Genomic DNA, 18,803 nt, shown 5'->3' on the forward strand with positions numbered 1-18,803 from the left:
TGTGCTGATCGATCGCCTGCGTGTACGCCTGTACGCTCTGTATGGAGGCGCCGCTCCTTGTCTGTCCCTCATTGTGGATTCAGTTTATTTATTTGCTGTAAGCTGTGGCACTGGCTGCACCATCAACTGCGCGTAGTACTCCTGCCAAAAAAAGGTTAAATATAGGCATTAGTACTGACCAAGTGTTTAATTTGGTTGCGCTGGTGAAGTGGAGCAGTAGTGCTCATAGTTTTGTGCAGGGAAACACTCGGACGTTAAAAGAACACTTGATCCCTTTCCTTCTTCTTTTTGAACAGAAAAGTGCGTTAAGGGGCAAATCATCAAGGTAACGACACATGTTCATCGTTGCTAAGCCCCATAAATAAAGGCCAGAAAAAAAAGTTTTCACCTCGGGATTGAAGCAGTGCCCCAATCACCTCCCTAATAATCTTTGAAAGCTGCGTCAGCTAGTACGCCACGCCAGGTCAAATGGCGCTAGTGTATGGGTGGGGCGTCATCCCATCTTAGATCGCTGCCCGGGCCATTGAAGTTGGCTGCGAGTCCACACCGACACAAACCCACCTACGACCACCACAACAGCCTCGAGACTATTGCCCCGATGTCCTTGGTGTGAACTAGCTTGACATATGTCATCGTGTCGGAAACCGACAAGGAGGCACCGCTGCGCCCATGACCCATCGGCACTTGACGCTACCACATGTAACCTCTTCGTGCACAGGCTACTGCACGCACACCAGATGGCAGACGTCCGTCCTCAGCAACCGACGACTATCATTGCGTAGCATGAAGATTTGCCACCGTTGGCATCCCAACATGTGACAATCAGATCAGGATCCGTGTGGTTGGCGGCCCATTCCATCTGTGTGACGGGATGCTGCTCATCGGTGAGGTGGCCCAACGCGTCGATCAAGCCCTCCCGAGTATCCCAAGTGATGACGAGTTGGGGCCTGGGGTGGGTGTGAAGGTGTGCGAGGAGGAAATCGACGGAGACGCCTCGCACCTTCGTACCAGACCGCGTCCTCTTGGAAGTCAACTTGGTCTCCTAAGTGCATGCCCATACCGCTGGCGAGGGAGAGGTTCATCTTGCGCATGTCACCCTCGAAACCCTTGTGGTGACGCAAGTTCTTGGAGTAGTGGTCGCGTACCATGGATGCCAACACCTCGATGCTGATGGACTCGAACTCTAGTTCCGACAATGAATGTTGTGTCCTTTGGGAGGCATCGAGGAACTATAGGGCGACCTTTTGTAGCACGACCAAGAGGTTTTCCTGGATCAGGTCACTGTCGCCATGGTCGTGTGGGTGGTGAAGAGCGCAACCGAGTGGCTCCTCTGGGAAGAAGGATGGGTTTTTTTATCATGTTTTTTTAAAAGCTAAAATATCCCACATGATTGCCAATTTTGCAATGCATAAGCTTCAATGTTGTGATTCCTATGGATATGATACACTTGTATCTAGTGCGGAGCAAGACCATAATTGGCCAAGGGAGGGGCCGAAAGACAAATCATGAGTGTTTGGCGGGGGATAATAAAAAAAACCAATCTAAGCCCTCCCCCTCCCCCACAAATCTTCCGACTTGATCCAAAGGCTGGGGACACCCCCCCCCCCTTGACCTCTACATAGTCCAGCTCTGCTTGTATCAATTTTGGATATGTTATTATACATAAATCTGAAAGCATGCTTTTGATTTCCCAGTGCCCTAGATCCAGCCTAGGATATCCTATTGTTGCAGCCTTTGCAAGTGTAAGATTGTCTGTTAGCACAACTGCTTCATGTATATGCAACTTCTATAGCACAATAGTGTTGGAAATATGCCCTAGAGGCAATAATAAAAGGATTATTATTATATTTCCTTGTTCATGATGATTTGTCTTTTATTCATGCTATAATTGTGTTATCCGGAAATCGTAATACATGTGTGAATAATAGACACCAACATGTCCCTAGTAAGCCTCTAGTTGACTAGCTCGTTGATCAACAGATAGTCATGGTTTCCTGACTATGGACATTGGATGTCATTGATAACGAGATCACATCATTAGGAGAATGATGTGATGGACAAGACCCAATCCTAAACATAGCATAAGATCGTATAGTTCGTTTGCTAGAGTTTTTCCAATGTCAAGTATCCTTTCCTTAGACCATGAGATCGTGTAACTCCCGGATACCGTAGGAGTGCTTTGGGTATACCAAACATTACAACGTAACTGGGTGACTATAAAGGTATACTACGGGTATCTCCGAAAGTGTCTGTTGGGTTGACACGGATCAAGATTGAGATTTGTCACTCCGTATGACGGAGAGGTATCACTGGGCCCACTCGGTAATGCATCATCATAATGAGCTCAAAGTGACCAAGTGTCTGGTCACGGGATCATGCACTACAATACGAGTAAAGTGACTTGCCGGTAACGAGATTGAACGAGGTATTGGGATACCGACGATCGAATCTCGGGCAAGTAACATACCGATTGACGAAGGGAATTGTATACGGGGTTGCTTGAATCCTCGACATCGTGGTTCATCCGATGAGATCATCGAGGAGCATGTGGGAGACAACATGGGTATCCAGATCCCGCTGTTGGTTATTGACCGGAGAGCGATCTCGGTCATGTCTACATGTCTCCCGAACCCGTAGGGTCTACACACTTAAGGTTCGGTGACGCTAGGATTGTAGGGATATGTATATGCAGTAACCCGAATGTTGTTCGGAGTCCTGTATGAGATCCCGGACGTCACGAGGAGTTCCGGAATAGTCCGGAGGTAAAGAATTATATATAGGAAGTGCTATTTCGGCCATCGGGACAAGTTTCGGGGTCACCGGTATTGTACCGGGACCACCGGAAGGGTCCCGGGGGTCCACCGGGTGGGGCCACCTGCCCCGGGGGGGCACATGGGCTGTAGGGGTGTGTGCCTTGGCCTATATAGGCCAAGGGCACCAGCCCCAAGAGGCCCATGCGCCAAGAGATAAGGAAAGGAAGAGTCCTAAAAGGGGAAGGCACCTCCTAGGTGCCTTGGGGAGGATGGACTCCTCCCTTGGCCGCCGCCCTCCTAGGAGATTGCATCTCCTAGGGCCGGCGCCCCCCCTAGGCTCCCTATATATAGTAGGGGAAGGAGGGCCTCTCACCCCACGCCGTTGGTGCCTCCCTCTCCCTCTCCAACACATCCTCCTCCTCCATAGAGCTTGGCGAATCCCTGCCGGAGTACTGCAGCTCCATCACCACCACGCCGTCGTGCTGCTGCTGAAGCCATCTTCCTCAACCTCTCCTCCCCCTTGCTGGATCAAGAAGGAGGAGACGTTGCGCTGATCGTACGTGTGTTGAACGCGGAGGTGCCGTCCGTTCGGCGCTAGGATCTCCGGTGATTTGGATCACGTCGAGTACGCCTTCCTCATCCCCGTTCTTTGAACGCTTCCGTGCATGATCTACAAAGGTATGTAGATGCAATCCGATCACTCGTTGCTAGATGAACTCATAGATGGATCTTGGTGAAACCGTAGGAAAATTTTTGTTTTCTGCAACGTTCCCCAACAGTGGCATCACGAGCTAGGTCTATGCGTAGTTCTCTTGCACGAGTAGAACACAAATTTGTTGTGGGCGTTGATGTTGTCAACTTTCTTGCCGCTACTAGTCTTATCTTGCTTCAACGGTATTGTGGGATGAAGCGGCCCGGACCAACCTTATACGTATGCTTACGTGAGACCGGTTCCACCGACTAACATGCACAAGTTGCATAAGGTGGCTGGCGGGTGTATGTCTCTCCCACTTTAGTTGGAGCGGATTTGATGAAAAGGGTCCTTATGAAGGGTAAATAGAAGTTGACAAATCACGTTGTGGCTTTCACGTAGGTAAGAAAACGTTCTTGCTAGAACCCTTTTGCGGCCACGTAAAACTTGCAACAACAATTAGAGGACGTCTAACTTGTTTTTGCAGCAAGTGTTCTGTGATGTGATATGGCCAAAGTTGTGATGAATGATGAATGATATATATGTGATGTATGAGATGTTCATGCTATTGTAATAGGAATCATGACTTGCATGTGGATGAGTATGACAACCGGCAGGAGCCATAGGAGTTGTCTTTATTTTTTGTATGACCTGTGTGTCATTGAGAAACGCCATGTAAATTACTTTACTTTATTGCTAAACGCGTTAGCCATAGTAGTAGAAGTAATAGTTGGCGAGCAACTTCATGGAGACATGATGATGGAGATCATGATGATGGAGATCATGGTGTCATGCCGGTGACAAGATGATCATGGAGCCCCAAGATGGAGATCAAAGGAGCTATGTGATATTGGCCATATCATGTCACTTTTATTATTTGATTGCATGTGATGTTTATCATGTTTTGTACATCTTGTTTGCTTAGAACGACGGTAGTAAATAAGATGATCCCTCATAATAATTTCAAGAAAGTGTTCCCCCTAACTGTGCACCATTGCGACAGTTCGTTGTTTCGAAGCACCACGTGATGATCGGGTATGATAGATTCCAACGTTCACATACAACGGGTGTAAGACAGATTTACACATGCAAACACTTATGTTGACTTGACGAGCTTAGCATGTACAGACATGGCCTCGGAACACAGAAGACCGAAAGGTCGAGCATGAGTCGTATAGAAGATACGATCAACATGAAGATGTTCACCGATGTTGACTAGTCCGTCTCACGTGATGATCGGACACGGCCTAGTTAACTCGGATCATGTTATACTTAGATTACAGGAGGGATGTCTATCTAAGTGGGAGTTCATTTAATAATTTGATTAGATGAGCTTAATTATCATGAACTTAGTCTAAAATATTTACAATATGTCTTGTAGATCAAATGGCCAACGTAGTCCTCAACTTCAACGCGTTCCTAGAGAAAACCAAGCTGAAAGACGATGGCAGCAACTACACGGACTGGGTCCGGAACCTGAGGATCATCCTCATAGCTGCCAAGAAAGATTATGTTCTACAAGCACCGCTGGGTGACGCACCTGTTCTCCCTGCAGAACAAGACGTTATGAACGCTTGGCAGGCACGTACCGATGACTACTCCCTCGTTCAGTGCGGCATGCTTTACAGCTTAGAGCCGGGGCTCCAAAAGCGTTTTGAGAGACACGGAGCATATGAGATGTTCGAAGAGCTGAAAATGGTTTTCCAAGCTCATGCCTGGGTCGAGAGATATCAAGTCTCCGACAAGTTCTTCAGCTGTAAGATGGAGGAAAACAGTTCTGTCAGTGAGCACATACTCACTATGTCTGGGTTGCATAACCGCTTGACTCAGCTGGGAGTTAATCTCCCAGATGACGCGGTCATTGACAGAATCCTTTAGTCGCTTCCACCGAGCTACAAGAGCTTTTTGATGAACTTCAATATGCAGGGGATGGAAAAGACCATTCCTGAAGTATTTGCAATGCTGGAATCAGCAGAGGGTAGAAGTCAAAAAGGAACATCAAGTGTTGATGGTGAATAAAACCACTAAGTTCAAGAAAGGCAAGGGTAAGAAAACCTTCAAGAAGGACGGCAAGGGAGTTGCCGCGCCCGGCAAGCAAGCTGCCGGGAAGAAGCCAAAGAATGGACCCAAGCCCGAGACTGAGTGCTTTTATTGCAAGGAAAGTGGTCACTGGAAGCGAAACTACCCCAAATACTTAGCGGACAAGAAGGCCGGCAAAACGAAAGGTATATGTGATATACATGTAATTGATGTGTACCTTACCAGTACTCATAGTAGCTCCTGGGTATTTGATACCGGTGCAGTTGCTCACATTTGTAACTCAAAGCAGGAGCTGCGGAATAAGCGTAGACTGGCGAAGGACGAGGTGACGATGCGCGTCGGGAATGGTTCCAAGGTCGATGTGATCGCCGTCGGCACGCTACCTCTACATTTACCTACGGGATTAGTTTTAAACCTCAATAATTGTTATTTAGTGCCAAGTTTGAGCATGAACATTGTATCAGGATCTCGTTTAATACGAGATGGCTACTCATTTAAATCCGAGAATAATGGTTGTTCTATTTATATGAGAGATATGTTTTATGGTCATGCTCCGATGGTGAATGGTTTATTCTTAATGAATCTCGAGCGTAATGCTACACATGTTCATAGTGTGAGTACCAAAAGATGTAAGATTGATAATGATAGTCCCACATACTTGTGGCACTGCCGCCTTGGTTACATAGGTGTCAAACGCATGAAGAAGCTCCATGTTGATGGACTTTTAGAGTCTCTTGATTACGAATCATTTGACATGTGCGAACCATGCCTCATGGGTAAAATGACCAAGACTCCATTCTCAGGAACAATGGAGCGAGCAACCAACTTATTGGAAATCATACATACTGATGTGTGCGGTCCAATGAGTGTTGAGGCTCGCGGTGGCTATCGTTATGTTCTCACCCTCACTGATGACTTGAGTAGATATGGGTATGTCTACTTAATGAAACACAAGTCTGAGACCTTTGAAAAGTTCAAGGAATTTCAGAGTGAGGTTGAGAATCAACGTGACAGGAAAATCAAGTTCCTGCGATCAGATCATGGAGGAGAATACTTGAGTCATGAGTTTGGCACACACTTAAGAAAATGTGGAATAGTTTCACAGCTCACGCCGCCTGGAACACCTCAGCGTAATGGTGTGTCCGAACGTCGTAATCGCACTCTATTAGATATGGTGCGATCTATAATGTCTCTTACCGATTTACCGTTATCTTTTTGGGGGTATGCTTTAGAGACTGTCGCATTCACTTTAAATAGGGCTCCGTCGAAATCCGTTGAGACGACACCGTATGAATTATGGTTTGGGAAGAAACCTAAGCTGTCGTTTCTAAAAGTTTGGGGATGCGATGCTTATGTCAAGAAACTTCAACCTGAAAAGCTCGAACCCAAATCGGAAAAATGCGTCTTCATAGGATACCCTAAAGAAACTATTGGGTATACCTTCTACCTCAGATCCGAAGGCAAGATCTTTGTTGCCAAGAATGGGTCCTTTCTAGAGAAAGAGTTTCTCTCGAAAGAAGTAAGTGGGAGGAAAGTAGAACTTGATGAAGTATTACATCTTGAACCGGAAAATGGCGCAACTCAAGAAAATGTTCCTGAGGTGCCTGCACCGACTAGAGAGGAAGTTAATGATGATGATCATGAAACTTCAGATCAAGTTGCTACTGAACTTCCTAGGTCCACAAGGACACATTCCGCACCAGAGTGGTACGGCAACCCTATCTTGGAAATCATGTTGTTAGACAACGGTGAACCTTCGAACTATGAAGAAGCGATGGCGGGCCCGGATTCCGACAAATGGCTAGAAGCCATGAAATCCGAGATAGGATCCATGTATGAAAACGAAGTATGGACTTTGACTGACTTTCCCGTTGAGCGGCGAGCCATAGAAAATAAATGGATCTTTAAGAAGAAGACAGACGCGGATGGTAATGTAACCATCTATAAAGCTCGCCTTGTCGCTAAGGGTTATCGACAAGTTCAAGGGGTTGACTACGATGAGACTTTCTCACCGGTAGCGAAGCTAAAGTCCGTCCGAATCATGTTAGCAATTGCCGCATTCTATGATTATGAGATATGACAAATGGACGTCAAAACGGCATTCCTTAATGGTTTCCTTAAGGAAGAATTGTATATGATGTAGCCGGAAGGTTTTGTCGATCCTAAGAATGCTGACAAGGTGTGCAAGCTCCAACGCTCGATTTATGGGCTGGTGCAAGCATCTCGGAGTTGGAACATTCGCTTTGATGAGATGATCAAAGCGTTTGGGTTTACGCAGACTTATGGAGAAGCCTGTGTTTACAAGAAAGTGAGTGGGAGCTCTGTAGCATTTCTCATATTATATGTAGATGACATACTTTTGATGGGAAATGATATAGAACTCTTGGACAGCATTAAGGCCTACTTGAATAAGAGTTTTTCAATGAAGGACCTTGGAGAAGCTGCATATATATTAGGCATCAAGATCTATAGAGATAGATCAAGACACCTCATAGGTCTTTCACAAAGCACATACCTTGATAAGATATTGAAGAAGTTCAATATGAATCAGTCTAAGAAGGGGTTCTTGCCTGTGTTGCAAGGTGTGAAATTGAGCTCAGCTCAATGTCCAACCACGGCAGAAGATATAGAAGAGATGAGTGGCATCCCCTATGCCTCAGCCATAGGTTCTATTATGTATGCCATGCTGTCTACCAGACCTGATGTAAACCTTGCCGTAAGTTTGGTAGGAAGGTACCAAAGTAATCCTGGCAAGGAACACTGGACAGCGGTCAAGAATATCCTGAAGTACCTGAAAAGGACTAAGGAAATGTTTCTCGTTTATGGAGGTGACGAAGAGCTCATCGTAAAAGGTTACGTCGACGCTAGCTTCGACACAGATCTGGATGACTCTAAGTCACAAACCGGATACGTGTATATTTTGAATGGTGGGGCAGTAAGCTGGTGCAGTTGCAAGCAGAGCGTCGTGGCGGGATCTACATGTGAAGCGGAGTACATGGCAGCCTCGGAGGCAGCGCATGAAGCAATTTGGGTGAAGGAGTTCATCACCGACCTAGGAGTCATACCCAATGCGTCGGGGCCGATCAAGCTCTTCTGTGACAACACTGGAGCTATTGCTCTTGCCAAGGAGCCCAGGTTTCACAAGAAGACAAGGCACATCAAGCGTCGCTTCAACTCCATTCATGAAAATGTTCAAGATGGAGACATAGATATTTGTAAAGTACATACGGACCTGAATGTAGTAGATCCGTTGACAAAACCTCTCCCTAGAGCAAAACATGATCAACACCAGAATTCCATGGGTGTTCGATTCATCACAATGTAACTAGATTATTGACTCTAGTGCAAGTGGGAGACTGTTGGAAATATGCCCTAGAGGCAATAATAAAAGGATTATTATTATGTTTCCTTGTTCATGATGATTGTCTTTTATTCATGCTATAATTGTGTTATCCGGAAATCGTAATACATGTGTGAATAATAAACACCAACATGTCCCTAGTAAGCCTCTAGTTGACTAGCTCGTTGATCAACAGATAGTCATGGTTTCCTGACTATGGACATTGGATGTCATTGATAACGAGATCACATCATTAGGAGAATGATGTGATGGACAAGACCCAATCCTAAACATAGCATAAGATCGTATAGTTCGTTTGCTAGAGTTTTTCCAATGTCAAGTATCCTTTCCTTAGACCATGAGATCGTGTAACTTCCGGATACCGTAGGAGTGCTTTGGGTATACCAAACGTTACAACGTAACTGGGTGACTATAAAGGTATACTACGAGTATCTCCGAAAGTGTCTGTTGGGTTGACACGGATCAAGATTGGGATTTGTCACTCCGTATGACGGAGAGGTATCACTGGGCCCACTCGGTAATGCATCATCATAATGAGCTCAAAGTGACCAAGTGTCTGGTCACGGGATCATGCATTACGGTACGAGTAAAGTGACTTGCCGGTAACAAGATTGAACGAGGTATTGGGATACCGACGATCGAATCTCGGGCAAGTAACATACCGATTGACGAAGGGAATTGTATACGGGGTTGCTTGAATCCTCGACATCATGGTTCATCCGATGAGATCATCGAGGAGCACATGGGAGCCAACATGGGTATCCAGATCCCGCTGTTGGTTATTGACCGGAGAGCGATCTCGGTCATGTCTACATGTCTCCCGAACCTGTAGGGTCTACACACTTAAGGTTCGGTGACGCTAGGGTTGTAGGGATATGTATATGCAGTAACCTGAATGTTGTTAGGAGTCCCGGATGAGATCCCGGATGTCACGAGGAGTTCCGGAATAGTCCGGAGGTAAAGAATTATATATATGAAGTGCTATTTCGGCCATCGGGACAAGTTTCGGGGTCACCGGTATTGTACCGGGACCACCGGAAGGGTCCCAGGGGTCCACCGGGTGGGGCCACCTGCCCTGGGGGGCCACATGGGCTGTAGGGGTGTGCGCCTTGGCCTATATGGGCCAAGGGCACCAGCCCCAAGAGGCCCATGCGCCAAGAGATAAGGAAAGGAAGAGTCCTAAAAGGGGAAGGCGCCTCCTAGGTGCCCTGGGGAGGATGGACTCCTCCCTTGGCCGGCGCCCCCCTAGGAGATTGCATCTCCTAGGGCCGGCGCCCCCCTAGGCTCCCTATATATAGTGGGGGAAGGAGGGCCTCTCACCCCACGCCTTTGGTGCCTCCCTCTCCCTCTCCAACACATCCTCCTCCTCCATAGAGCTTGGCGAATCCCTGCCGGAGTACTGCAGCTCCATCACCACCACGCCGTCGTGCTGCTGCTAAAGCCATCTTCGTCAACCTCTCCTCCCCCTTGCTGGATCAAGAAGGAGGAGACGTTGCGCTGATCGTACGTGTGTTGAACGCGGAGGTGCCGTCCGTTCGGCGCTAGGATCTCCGGTGATTTGGATCACGTCGAGTACGCCTTCCTCATCCCCGTTCTTTGAACGCTTCCGTGCGTGATCTACAAAGGTATGTAGATGCAATCCGATCACTCGTTGCTAGATGAACTCATAGATGGATCTTGGTGAAACCGTAGGAAAATTTTTGTTTTCTGCAACGTTCCCCAACAAATAGCTCCAAGTTTATTGCATGGGATTTTGCTGATACCACCGAAGTGACTTGCATGCCAATTACTGCAATTTTGGCTTGGAATTTCATATTAGTGTGCTTCACCCGCACAAAAACTCCTACTACCGTTTTGATCTTCCCACTCTATGAGTGAGGTCATGTTCTTGTCATGCTGCAAAATTTTGTTTTCTGTTGGCACCTAGAGATGTCAACTATACTTCCCAAAATGAGCTTGCCACTTTCCTGTAAGTATGTATGTTGAGCATGCATTTGTGACTCAATATCGTTGTTGGATTCTGATACGTCTCCAACGTATCTATAATTTATGAAGTATTCATGCTGTTATTTTATCATTCTTGGATGTTTTACAATCATTTTATAGCAATTTTATATCATTTTTTGGGACTAACTATTGACCCAGCGCCAGTTGCTATTTTTTGCTTGTTTTTTACATCGCAGAAAATCAATATCAAACGGACTCCAAACACCGTGAAACTTTTTGTGGATTTTCTATGGGCCATAAGGAACCCAATGGGCCAGAGCTGCACCTGAGGGGTGCCCCGAGAGGGGCACAACCCACCAGGGCGTGCCAGGCCCCCTGGCGCACCCAGGTGGGTTGTGCCCACCTCGGTGGCCTCCTGTACCCCTTCTTTGCACTATAAATTCCCAAAATTCCGAAACCCCTCGGGGTTAACCTAGATTAGAAGTTCCGCCGCCGCAGGGCTCTATAGCCACCGAAAACCAATCTAGACATGTTCCGGCACCCTGTCGGAGTGGGGAATCATCTCCGGTGGCCATCTTCATCATCTCGGCAGCCACCACGATGAGGAGGGAGTAGTCCACCCTCGGGGTTGAGGGTTTGTACCAGTAGCTATGTATTTAATCTCTCTCTCTCTCTCTCATATTCTTGAGATGTCATGATCTTGATGTATCGCGGGCTTTGTTAATATAGTCGGATCATATGGTGTTTTCCCCTCTTTTATCTTGTTGTGATGAATTGAGTTTTTCCCTTTGAGATCTCATTGTCATTGGATTGAATACTTTTATGGATTTGAGAACACTTGATATATATCTTGCAATTGAATACTCGTGGTGACAATGGGGTATCATATTGATTCACTTGATATATGTTTTGGCACTCAACTTGCGGATTCCCGCAGTGACATTGGGGTAATCTATGCATAGGGGTTGATGCACGTTCTTGTCCTTGTTTCTCCGATAGAAATATTGGGGCACTCTTGTAGTTCTTTGTGTGGATTGAGTATTATGAATATGAATATGCTTTGGTGTTATTCTAGTATGAACTCTAGGATAGATCGAACGGAAAAAAATAGCTTTGCGCTATTTTAGTACGAACTCTCGAATAGACCGAACGGAAAGTATAGTTTTGAGGTGGTTTAGTACCCTACAAAAAATTCCTATCTTTTGTTCTCCGCTAATAGGAACTCGGGAGCGATTCTTCGTTACACTTTGAGGGATAATCATATGTTCCAACTATGTTAGCATTTTGAGAGATTGCACTAGCGAAAGTATGGACCCTAGGCCTTGTTTTTAAGCATTGAAACACCATTTTTGTGCCCATTTACTATTTTCTACCTTGATGTTTTTATTTATTCAGATTATAAAAATATATTTCTACCATCCATATTACATTTTATCACCATCTCTTCGCTGAACTAGTGCACCTATACAATTTGCCATTGTATTGGCTGTGTTGGGGACACAAGAGATTTCTTGTATTTGGTTGCAGGATCATTTGAGAGAGACCATCTTCATCCTACACCTCTCACGGATTGATAAACCTTAGGTCATCCGCTTGAGGGGAAATTGCTACTATCCTACAAAACTCTGCGCTTGGAGGCCCAACACGTGTCTACAAGAATAAAGTTGCGTAGTAGACATCAAGCTCTTTTCTAGCGCCGTTGCCGGGGAGGTGAGTGCTTGAAGGTATACTTTAGATCTTGCAATTGAATCTTTTAGTTTCTTGTTTTATCACTAGTTTGGTTTATAAAAGAAAACTACAAAAAAATGGAATTGAGGTTGCATCATATTATTGATCATCTTTATAGTATCTTTCTTGAAAATGATGGATCGGAAAATTGTGCTCAATTGTTAGAAGAAGAAGTCAATAAAATGTTTGGCACAAAATATTTGAATGATGAGCATGCTTGCAATATTGTTAGTATAAATTCTTTGAATATCCAAAATGCTAATCATGATTGCACAAGTCATGACAAAAATGTTTCTTATAAGCATGTCACTTTTTGCGGAGTGAATTGGGAGTGCCTTTGCACACCAAAAAGGGAAGATAGATTTTGTAAGAAGTATAAATATTTAGAAAGAAAAAGTTTGCAAGAGAGACTAGATGATTGGGCTGAAAGATGTATTTTTTTGCCATCCTTGTGAACTTTGCAATGAACATGGTCATTTAAATCTCCAATGCAAATTCTTTCATGATCAAATCATGTCCAAAAATTGTGATAACTTAATTACCCTTGAGCATCATAAAGATCTCAGACTTCTTTTGGGGTATGAAGAAATGAAACATATAACTAAGGATTTTCCAAATCCCAAGAGATTTCTTGAATTTGATATAGAGGAAATTTATATGTTTTGTGCGGTAAATTGCATTGAGAATCCTTATATTTCCAACTACCTAAAGACAAGAAAACAAATGGAATATGAAGAGAGTACTAATGAAAGGGAAAATATTTCCCAATACCCTCCTAGTGTTTATTATGATGAATCAGGTAATGAGGAGGAACTTCCTATCCAATCGATCTCTTCAACAAGGAGCTCAAAAAAATTAATTGAACCCACACATGATGTGGTGAAGAAGAATAAAAGAAGAAAGAGTAGAGGTAAAAAGGTATCTCTCTCAAATAATGTTGCTCCTATTATTGTTGTGCCCCATGAAAATGAATCAAAAATTATTGTGGAAGATGATGAACTTGATGATGATTTTGTTATGCCTATTGCTTGTTGTGATGATTATGATTGGGAAGATAATGATACTTCTTATAATCTTGGAAATCTTTTTGGCACTTCCTTGGAAGAATATGATAATAATGTTTGCTATACTATTGGTGCCATTCATGCTATTGATAAGAATGATTGTGATGATATGCAAAACCACAAGCTTGGGGATGCTATGTTTGATGAGTATGATATGTTTGAAGATTTATTTGCTGGAAATAATGCTTGTCCTAAGCTTGGTGATGCTTTCGATAAGAAAATTTATTATGATGATGGCATGCCTCCGATTTATGATGGTTACATTGATGAAAGTGGGTTTGGAAGAGTGTCAACTCTAGGTAGTAGTGATCCCACTATTTTGGAGGGTGTTGAATCTTATTAAAATATTGATGAAAGTAGATTTGGAGAGGCCATGACTTCATTTAGTGATACATCCACTATTTTGGAAGAGGTTTCAATTGACTATGACAATGAAGTTGTTATCTATGATGATTATTATGATGACATCTATGCCATAAAGAGTGATAAATCTTCTATGCTTGTGCATCATGAAAAGAGTGTTTTATGTGATAGTTATATTGTTGAATCCATTCATGATGTTTGTGAAAATTATTATGAGGAAGGAACTTATGCTCTTACAAATCTCAATAATATCAAATTTCTTCTCTATGTGTTGATTGTTTTGAATTTGCACTTGTTTTGCCTTCCTATGCTAGTTGATTCTTGTTCCCATAAGTTGTTTGCTCACAAAATCTCTATGCATAGGAAGTGGGTTAGACCTAAATGTGCTAGTCATATGCTTCATGATGCTCTCTTTGTGTTTCAATTCTTATCTTTTATGCGAGCATCATCGAAATCATCATGCCTAGCTTAAAAGGCATAAAAGAAAAATGCTTGTTGGGAGACAACCCAACACTTTTACCTACTGTTTTTGTGTGTTCACATGATTAGGCTACTGTAGTAATCATGTTTTATTGTTTTTTTTCAATAAAGTGCCAAGTAAAGCCTTTAGGATCTTGTTGGGTGTTAGTTGTTTTGATCTTGCTGAAAAACAGAAACTTATGCGCTCACGAAAATAATTCTAGTTTTCAACAGAAGCGTGATAAAATGCTGATTATTTTTGGATAAGATTAATATACAAATTGCTCAGGTGGTCCTAATTTTTCAGAATTTCTAGAGTAGCATAAGTATGGTTGGAGTACAGATCATTATAGACTGTTCTTTTTTTGACAGAATCTGTTTTCAATGCATAGTTTGCTTGTTTTCTAGTTTCCATGGCTTATATTGCTCAATATAAATTATGGAAATGGTATCATACAGTAGGCATTGTGTGGAAACAATTATGAATCTTGTCTTTGGCAGTACCAAAAGTGGAATGGTTTGCTCTTTATCATACTAACCTATCTCACAAAGTTCCGTTAAGTTTTATGTGATTGAAGTTTTCAAGTTTTGGGTGAGATATCGATATGAGGAGAATAAGGAATGAAAAGAACCTAAGCTTGGGGATTCCCAAGGCACCCCAAGGAAATACTCAAGGAAGATCCAAGCAACTAAGCTTGGATGCCCCGGAAGGCATCCCCTCTTTCGTTTCCAACATTATCGGTAACCTCACTTGGAGCTATGTTTTCATTCGTCACATGATATGTGTTTTGCTTGGAGTGTCATTTTATTTTGTTAGGATTTGTTTGCTGTTATTTAGAATAATGTTGTGTATCTTTTATTTCAATAAAAGTAGCATTGATAGCCTTTTCCATGCTTATTTTTGCAAGTATACATGTTGCTATTTGAAAACAGAAAGTTTACCGCTGTTGCAAAAATTCCCTAGAAAAGTCAGAATGTGATAAAATGTTGAAACTTTTTTTGCAAAAAGAGCTCTGATAATTTTTCTATAGTGTGATAAATTTTCATAATTTTTGGAGTTAGGGAAGTATTGATACTCTTGCATTCTTTACAGTCTGTACTGTTTTGGCAGATTGCTGTTATGTTTGCATTGTTTGCATATGTTTGCTTGTTTAATGATTCTATTTGAGGATAGGAGTATTAAATATGCAGAGGCATTTAGTATGCAATGTTGAATATATTTTTTAGTGATTTGCTATAGTAGAGAATGATAAGGTTTTTGCATTGGTTTATACTAACTTATCTCACGAGTTCTTGTTGAGTTTTGTGTGGATGAAGTTTTTGAGATTTAGGAAAACCGTGATATGAGAAGAATTAAGGAGACACAAAAGCTCAAGCTTGGGGATTCCCAATGCATCCCAAGATAATATTTCAAGAAGTCTCAAGCATCTAAGCTTGGGGATGCCCAGGTAGGCATCCCACCTTTTTTCTTCAGCAATTATCGGTTAGCATCGGTTGAGCCTAAATTTTTGCTTCTTCACATGATGTGTGCTATCTTTGGATTATCGTTTTATTTTTTTGTGCTTGCTGTTTTAATAAAGTACTTAGATCTGAAAGTTTTTAAATAAAATGGAGTCCTCAAATAATTGCTAGGGAGGATAAGTAAGCGGCATTCATATCCCGTCAATGAAGCTCTTTTCTATGTTATTTACTCTTGTGCTTCACTTATATCCTATGAGTAAATTGTTGAATAAATTGAATATCATGAAGTTGAAATCATATCATGCCTAGTGGTAGCTTCACATTGGGTTTAGAAAGTGAAATCTTTTGAGGCTTGACAATCACAATATTGGTCATACAAGCAATTCATGAATAATTAGTATAAGGAAGAGAACTTTCAGATATAAATACACTATCATGGAAATCTTTTGTGATTGTGAGCCCCCATCAAAATATTATATGCCAAAATTGTTGACGCTGGACAAGGAAGACAACGCAATGGTTTATGTTTGTTCATATTCACATAGAAGTTATATTGTCATAGATCCTTCAACATGTGGTGCTTGCCCCCATCTTTGCTAGCCAAAAATTCCGCACCAAGTAAAGATACTACTTGTGCATACAAAAACCCTTAAACCCAAATCTCATTTTCAAGAGTCCACCATACCTACCTATATGCGTATTCTTTTGCCGTTCTAAGCAAATTTGTATGTGCCATCTCTAATTTTTCAAAATAAATTTCTCTTTTGTGTGCTCGTGTCGGCGTTCTGGGAACGGGGGTCCCCAGACTTGCCTGCCTGCGGCCTGCGGCGTGGCTCAAAAGGGGGCCCAGCACGGCCCATCTTCACCAACACAAACTCAAGACCCTCGCGAGGGGCCAAGCCTCGCGGGGCGGACGACACGGAGCTTCCTTAGGCACGGCCTCGTCAGGCTGGCTCACGAGGAGGCGGAGAGATCAAGGTGGGGTACCTCGCGAGGTGCCCGTGACGCAAGCCATGACGACTCAGGGCGCCAGGCGGGTGCCAGCCCGCGCAACGTCCTCCTTTCCTCTTTGGTGCAAAGGGGGCAAGCGCAGCCGCGGAGTATCGAGGCATCAGGCAAAGGTTGCCGTTTCGGTGCAACGAGACCAAGACCAGGAGGACTACGAGATGGAGGTCACCGTGGAGCCCAAGATGGCGTCATCACCAGAGCTTTGCGCAGGCGAAGACTAATTTTGTCAGGATAGTTGATACTTACTGTCCCCCTTCAAATTAGCCCGCCATTGTTGGCTCCCTTCCCGCTCAATATTTGGGGAGAGGACCAGGGCCACTATAAATAGGACCGGCCACCCGCGTAGCAAGGGTTCGGCTGAGTCTCCTCCAAGGGCTTGACAAGTAGAGAGGTGGTAAAGAGAGAGAGAGAGAGAGAGAGAGAGAGAGAGAGAGAGAGAGAGAGAGAGAGAGAGAGAAAGGTGGCTGAACTCCCCCCAGCAGTTCATTGCCCCAGCCAAGAACAGACCCTCGTGATGCTGTTCTTCCTTGTACTGTCCATCATCATCAGCCCAAGAGGCAATCCACCACACCACACACTGGAGTAGGGTATTACACCACAACGGTGGCCCGAACTAGTATAAACCCTGTGTCCCTTGTGTTGTTCTTTTCATAGCTTTGATCCTAGCGTGGCGGAGGGGTGCAGGAAGGTAGGAGGTGAAATCTCCGCGCGCACCCCAGTGTTCGAACCTCAAGGGTCTGCCGGAACCCGAAATCCGACATTTGGCGCGCCAGGTACGGGGTGCGCCAGAATTCGTCTTCCACCGCTCCATTCTCCTCTGACCATCGCCCCCATGTCTGACGCACGTCGGGCCCACACGGAGCGTCGGGCCGCCCTTGCTTCCCACGTCACCTAGATGGCCCCTGTCGGCGGGTGCCCTCGCCGTTCCCCGTCACCTGCCGTCAACGCCGCCACCGGCCCGACGGGGGACGAGCGGCAAGCATCGTCTCGGCATCTGTCCGTGCGGCAAGACGGCCGCACCGCAACTCACTTGCTCACCCCAGCTGGTTCTTCGTCCCGCGTGCTCCGTGCACCCACGGAGCCCCGCAACCTCTTCCCCGCCTATCGCGCTGCACCAGCACCCCCAGTCGTCGCGGCCCTCTTGGGCGGCTCGCAGGCGCCGCCTACAAGTTACCACGCCAAGCCGTTCATCCGCCGGGTCAGCGCCACTTCCACACGGCAGGGGGCTCCCCTGGATCGGGCGGCGCCCGAGACCGGCCTGAGCTTCAGCCCGGAGGACCACCCCTCCAACTCGGCCGGCTCGGGCGCGCTCCCCATGCTATGCACCCCTACCATCTTCCAGGTGGCCGTCACCAGAACTCTTATCGATGGTGGGGCAGGCCTTAGTGTGCTCTCAGTCGAGGCCTTCAACCTCCTCTGAATATCCCTGGAACGGTTGCAGCCCAGCCGGCCCTTGTCAGGCGTTGGGGGCAGGTCGTCCAGCTCCTTGGGGCAGATCCGGCTCCCGGTGACCTTCGGCACCTACGACAACTTCCGCACGGAGCTGGTCGACTTCGACATCGCCCCCATCGGCCTTCCCTACAACGCCATCCTCAGCTACCCAGCGCTGGCCCAGTTCATGGCCACGACGCACCCGGCGTACAACCTCATGAAGATGCCTAGGAGCAGCTGTGACCTCACCGTGCACGGGGATACTGGTGACGCTCTGCGGGTGCTCAAGCTCGTCTTCAGGACAGCAGCGTCAGCACAGCCTGCTGACTCGGGGGGTCCCGAGCCCAAGGGGGCTGCGCCCGCCAAGAAGAAGCAGTTGTTCACCCAAGACAAGGCAGAAACCAAGCAGGTGCCCGTCGATGAGGACGGGTCCACCAACGCCACTTTCACCATAGGCGCCCACCTCAAACCCGAGCAGGAGGAGGCCCTGGTCGCGT

Source organism: Triticum dicoccoides, chromosome 3A, assembly GCF_002162155.2.
Source record: "Triticum dicoccoides isolate Atlit2015 ecotype Zavitan chromosome 3A, WEW_v2.0, whole genome shotgun sequence".
In the NCBI taxonomy this organism is placed as follows: Eukaryota; Viridiplantae; Streptophyta; class Magnoliopsida; order Poales; family Poaceae; genus Triticum; species Triticum dicoccoides.